Source organism: Galeopterus variegatus, unplaced genomic scaffold (assembly GCF_000696425.1).
Source record: "Galeopterus variegatus unplaced genomic scaffold, G_variegatus-3.0.2 Scaffold537, whole genome shotgun sequence".
Taxonomy (NCBI): Eukaryota; Metazoa; Chordata; class Mammalia; order Dermoptera; family Cynocephalidae; genus Galeopterus; species Galeopterus variegatus.
Window position 1 is genome coordinate 590,011 of NW_007726648.1, and position 6,613 is coordinate 596,623.

Here is a 6,613-nt window from a genome sequence, read left to right on the forward strand (position 1 = left end):
AAAAAAAAAAAAAAAAAAAAAAAAAAAAAAAAAACATAGATAAAGTAATTTAAACTGGACTTCATCGAAATTGAGAATTTTCTCTCTGAAAGGCATTCTTAAGACAGTAAAAAGGATAAATATACGTTTTGTAAGCATGTTGCTTTAACTCATTTAATTTTCTCAATATCCCTGTCAGATAGGTATTATAAACCCTATTTTAGATCTAAGGACACTAAAACTCCAAGAGTTAAGTATTTACCAAATACACAGTGTGACTAATAAGCAGAATAGCCTGGGCTTGACTCAAGACTTCAAAAAGTTCAAGGAAGATGGAACTAAAAGATAAAAAATAACTCAACATGGACTCCATCAAGTTCAAGACACTTTTGTGATCGGTGATACGAGCCATTTAGTCCATCCCTAAAGAACCGAGGGTCCTGAGAATTTAACCATGTCAAGCAGTCTTTTTTACATTATCAACTGAAGAAAAATATTAAAGTATTTTAATATTTAATATTAAATTGAAAGCATTTTTTAAAATTAGGAAACGAAATCAGAAGGAGNTTTAATATTTAATATTAAATTGAAAGCATTTTTTAAAATTAGGAAACGAAATCAGAAGGAGCCAAATCAGGGCTGTAAGGTGAATGCCTAATGATTTCCCATCCAAATTCTGTCAAAATTGCCCTCATTTGATGAGAGGAATGAGCAGGAGCATTGTGGTGGTGGAGAAGGACTCTCTGGTGAAGCTTTTCTGGGTGTTTTTCTGCTAAAGCTTTGGCTAACTTTCTCAAAACAATCTCATAATAACCAAATTTTACAGTTCTTTGGCCCTTCAGAAGTCAACAAGCAAAATGCCTTGAGCATCCCCCCAAAATCTGTTGTCGTGACCTTTGCTCTTGACCCATCTGCTTTTGCTTTGACTGGACCACTTCCACATCTGGGTAGTCACAGCTTTGATTGTGCTTTGTCTTCAGGATTGTACGGGTAAAACCATGTTCCAACTCCTGTTACAATTCTTTGAAGAAGTGCTTCAAGTTCTTGTTTAAAATTGTTTAAACAAGATTTAAAGTTGTTTAAAATTTCTATTTGTTTAAAATTTCCATTGAAAGCTCTGCTCTTGTCTGCAGCTGATCTGAGAGTAACAGTTTTCACACCCATTGAGCAGAAAATTAGGTTGACTGCAATTTTTCATTTATAATTGTGTAACCTGAACCAATTGAGATGTCTATGATGTTGGCTATTGTTTCTGCTGTTCATCATCAGTCCTCTTCAATTAGGGCATGAACAAGATTGATTTTTTTCTTTGCAAATTGATGTGGGTGGTCTGCTGTTGCAGGCTTCATCTTCTACATCATCTCATCCCTTCTTAAAACTAGTCATCCATTTGCAAACTGCTGATTTCTTTAGGGCTTTGTCCTCATAAACTTTTCATGAAGGATTGATGATTTCACCATTCTTCCACCCAAGCTTCACCATCAATTTGATGTTTGTTCTTGCTTCAATTTTAGCAGAATTCATGTTGCTCTGATAGAGGATGTTTTCAAACTGATATCTTATTCTTCTTAGTTCCTCAAACTAGATTCTGTTCAGACATGTTATAACAAGTTAGGACTAGTTTATTTTGGTGTAAAACAATTTTGAAATTCATGCACAGTTTTTTCAGAATATGCATTTTCCATGAACTTTTGAAGACCCCTCAGTTATATTAGACCTGATGGGAGAAATAGACTCCAACACAATAATGGTTAGTGACTTTAACACCCCACTTTCAGCAAAGGACAGATCATCTAGACAGAAAATTTCCTAGACAGGAAACATCAGAATCAATCTCTATTCCAGGTCGATTGGACCTAACAGATATTTGTAGAACATTTCATCTAACAGCTGCAGTATACACATTCTTCTCAGCAGCATATGGAACATGTTCTAGAATATACCATATGTTAGGTTACAAAATGTCTAGACAAATTTTAAAAATTGAACTCATGTTAATGATCTTGTCTGACCACAATGGAATAAAACTAGAAATCAACAAAAGGGACACTAGAAACTGTGCAAATATATGAAAATTAAACACTATGCTCTCAAACAACAAATGGGTCATAGAAGAAATCAAAAAGGGAATTGAAAATTTCTTAGAGACAAATGAAAATGAAAACACAGCATACCAGAACCTAAGGTGAAAGCAGTTCTAAGAAGGAAGTTTATAGCAACAAAAATGCCAACATCAAAAAAGAAGAAAGACTCCACATAAACAACCAAATGTTTCACCTCAAGGAGCTGGAAAAAACAAAACAAACTCAAAATCAGTAGGAGAGAAATAACACAGACCAGAACAGAAATAAATGCATTGGGGATTAAAAAAACAAAAACAATACAAAAGATAGATGAAACAAAGAGTTGGTTTTTCAAAAAGGTAAACAAAATTGATAAACCTCTAGCAGACTAATGAAGAAAAAACAGAGAGGACTCAAATAAATAAAATTAGAGATGAAAAAGGATTCCTGATACCACAGAAATACAAAGGATCATAAGAACCTACTGCAAACAACTGTACACAAATGGACAGGAAAATCTAGATGAAATGGGTAAATTCCCATTCCCATATATGTTTGATAAGACATATATCTTATCAAAGTTGAACCATGAAGAACTAGAAAACCTAAACAGACCAATAAGAAGTAATGAGACAGAGGCAATAATAAAGTCTCCCAACAAAGAAAAACCCAGGACTGGATGGCTTCACTGCCGAATTCTACCAAACATTCAAAGAACTTATACCAGTTCTTCTCAAACTCTTTCAAAATATTGAAGAGGAGGAAATACTTCCTAACTCATTCTATGAAGTCAGCATTATCCTTATACCAAAGTCAGAAAAAGACACAACAAAAAAAGAAAACTACAGATGAAATAACATATCTTTAAAGGACTTTTTAACCAGACTATACAAAAAGCCTCTCAAAACTAAATCATAAAAAAAAAACCCACCCAATCAAAAAGTGGGCAAAAGATTTGAAGATATGTAGATGGCAAATAAGCACATGAAACATGTTCTGCATCATTAGTTATTAGAAAAATGCAAATGCAAATCAAAACAACAGTAAGATATCATTAATACTTAGAATGTCTAACATTAGAAAGACTTGACCATACTAAGTATTGGTAACAAGGTGGGACAACTGGAACTTTCATGCACTTCTGATGGGAATGTAAAATGGTGCAACCACATTGAAAAATAGTCTGGTAATTTCTTAACATGTTAAACAAACATCTACATATGACCCAACCATTCCTCTCCTAGGATTTTACCTAAAAGAACTGATAGCATATGTTCACGTAAAAACGTGTACACAAAAGTTCATAGGAGGTTTATTTGTGATAGTAAAAAAACTGAAAACAATCCAAATATTCATAAACAGCTGAAAGGATAAACAAATTGTGTTAAATCTGTATAACAGAACACCACTCAGCAAGAAAAAAATAACCAGAATATTGGCCACATGTAAAAAGAAGTGAATCTGAAAATAATCGTGCTTAAAAAAATATGCTGAGTGAAAGATTTCAGACCACGGAATACATACTGTATGAGTGTATTTACACAAAATTCTAGAAAATGCAAACTAATCTGTAGACACAGAAAGTAAATCAATGGTTGCCTGTGAATGGAAAATGGTTTGGTGGGCAGGGGAAGGTGGAAAGAATTACAAAAAAAAAAAAAAAAAACTTTTGGGGTGTGAAGGATATGTTCATTACATAAGAGGAGATGATGATTTCCCAGGTGTATGTGTATGTTAGAAACTTATCAAATTGTCGATAACTTCGTATAATGTATGCTATACGAAGTTATTACGTACACTTTTGGGGGTATTGGACATGTTCATTATCTGGATTGTGGTGATGGTTTCTTGGCTGTATACACATGTCAAAATTTAGCAAATTGTACAGTCTAAATGTATGCAATTTATTGTGTATCAATTAAAGTCTTTAAAATATAATGATGATGAAGTTGCCCCTGATTTAAGGATGGGGAAATTGCCAGTAGATTCTTACCTTTCCTGTCCATGACAGCTCTCAAAACAGCGGTTGTGAGCAGCCACCTATTTTCTCTGCTTACAAAGCCACACTTAGTGTACTCCCTCCAGATTTCTTATAAATGGAAAATCATCAAGGATCCCGTAGCTCTGATTTGTGTAATGCTTATATTTGCACATTTTTCATTGCACTGGGATTAATACTTTGAAGATCTCATCTTTATGTTCATTAATCCAAGGCCCAGATGGCACTGTGTCTAGAGAAAGATTAAATTTTATTCTCAGTTTTTTTAGAAGACTGGACAAATGCCTCTACTCAGAGGAGCTCTGTGTCTCTCGGAAAAGAAAGATACTTATCAGGAAGAAGCAGTCTTAGAAAGGAATCCCACGGTTTAAAACAAAACAGCAAACTCTCAATTTGTGGCAGATGTTTTTGATGCCCTGCGTTACATCCTGGCACTGGTCTCAGAGCAGCCATGGACAGCAGTTCCCCTCAGCGGCCACTGACATCACCTGCCTCAAGCTTGCCTGTTTTTCTATCCCTGGGCTCTCTCTATATAGATGCTAGGAAGCTGCTTTGGCCAGTCGCCAAGCACAGGCCAGAAGTGAGAGGATCTTAATACTACTGGGGGTGACCTAGGGTCACCTAGGGCATGAGATTTGACAGAAAATGCTATCTGCATTCTGTAGTCCTTCAGAGGGGAAATTCTAAGGCAACTTCTATATGGTTCTACTTCAGAGGGTCCCTGGCAGGACTGAGTCCCAGGATCCATAGTGTTAAACAAATTATACACCCTAATTGCCTCTGATAAGTTTTCTCTTTTTCTCTTTCTAATTCCTCATTCTTGCTTCCAGAGATTATCTCCCAAACAAGCTACCTCTTAGTCCATGTCTCAAGCTCCTGTTTCCATTATTACCACACCAGAATCTGCACTTACAAAGTGTGAACAAGTTGAATGTCTACATTATGGTTAGTCTGTAAAATAAGCTGATCAAAGGGCTTTGATAGTGGAGTGGAGTATTCTTTCAATACCTTGTTGCCTGACAGAAACTTTGATATTTTTCTCTTTTGACCTCTTATCCACTCTTCATTTTATTTTTACATTCAATGTAAACATTCTAGTAATGAGTCAAACTTTACTTGAGCACAGAGAATAAGGAACCAATATTTGTATTTAAAAGTAGGACCACTTTTTAAAGAAAAGGTTTAAATGTATTATGACAGAAATATTCCATATCTGGAATAATAGAGTGAACTGACACTTGACATCTAAGTTTAGTTTTTGAGTTGCATCTGATGACAGCAGGAATCTTCTGGGCAGAAGAAATAGTCAATACATAAGTCAGAAACAGACCTAGTAGTGTGTAGTATGGATTCTACTGTTGATGTGCCAGTTTTACAGCAAAGGATTGCTAAATCATATGGTATTTCTATAAATATTGATATTAATAGCAGATAAGCCTGAGGAAAACCCCAGTATTTCTAGAAAATATGCAGGCTGTGAATGGAGCACAGAGAGGGCTGAGACAACACCTGTATCTCTAATAGCAAATGCTGGAAAGGATGAGGAGAAAGGGGAACACTTCTACACTGTTGGTGGGACTGTTTATTAGTACAGCCATTATGAAAAACAGTATGGAAATTCCTCAAACTACAGATAGAACTATCATATGATCCAGCAATCCCACTGCTGAATATATACCCAAAGGAATGGAAAACATCATGTCAAAGAGGTACCTATATTCACATGTTATTGCAGGTCTATCTTACAATAGCCAAGATATGGAACCAACCAAAATGTCCATCAACAGAGGACTGGATAAGGAAAATGTGGATTATATACACAATGGAATACTATTCTGCCATAAAAATGAATGAAATTCTTCCATTTGCATAAACATGGATGAGCTTAGAGAAAATTATGTTAAGTGAAATAAGCCAGGCACAGAAAGAGAAANTGTACATTTTAAATGTAGGGAGGGAATATTATTCATAACAAGTTATTCATAGTTTTATGCTGACAAACCTAACAACTTAGATGAAGTAAACAAATTCCTTAAAGCAAAAATAAAATAAAATAAAATAAAAACGTGACACAAAACAAACAAAATATATATGAATAGCTTTTTATTTATTAAAGTAATTGATTAAATAATTGAAATCCTTTCTGTAAAGAGAATTCCAGGCACAGATGGAAAGATTGCACTACATGACTTTAAGATGTCCCATGTAGCTAAAGAAATTAAACAGTTTTGACACTGGTATAAATTTAGAAAAATAGATTAATAGAACAGAATGTAGAGTCCATAAGTAGATTCATATGTATATGGTCAATTCATTTTTGACAAAGGTGCAAAGGCAATTTAGTGGAGAAAGAAAAGGTTCCTCAATAAATGATTTTTCAAAAAACGTAATATTCATATGCAACAAATAAACCTCAAATCAAACCTTAAACTATATGCAAAAATAACTCAAGGAGATGACAGATTAAATGTAACAAAACTATAAAACTTCAGAAAAGAAATACTGGAAAAAATCATTGTGACTTTAGGTTAGCAAGATTTCTTATATGTTACACCAAAAATCACAATCCATA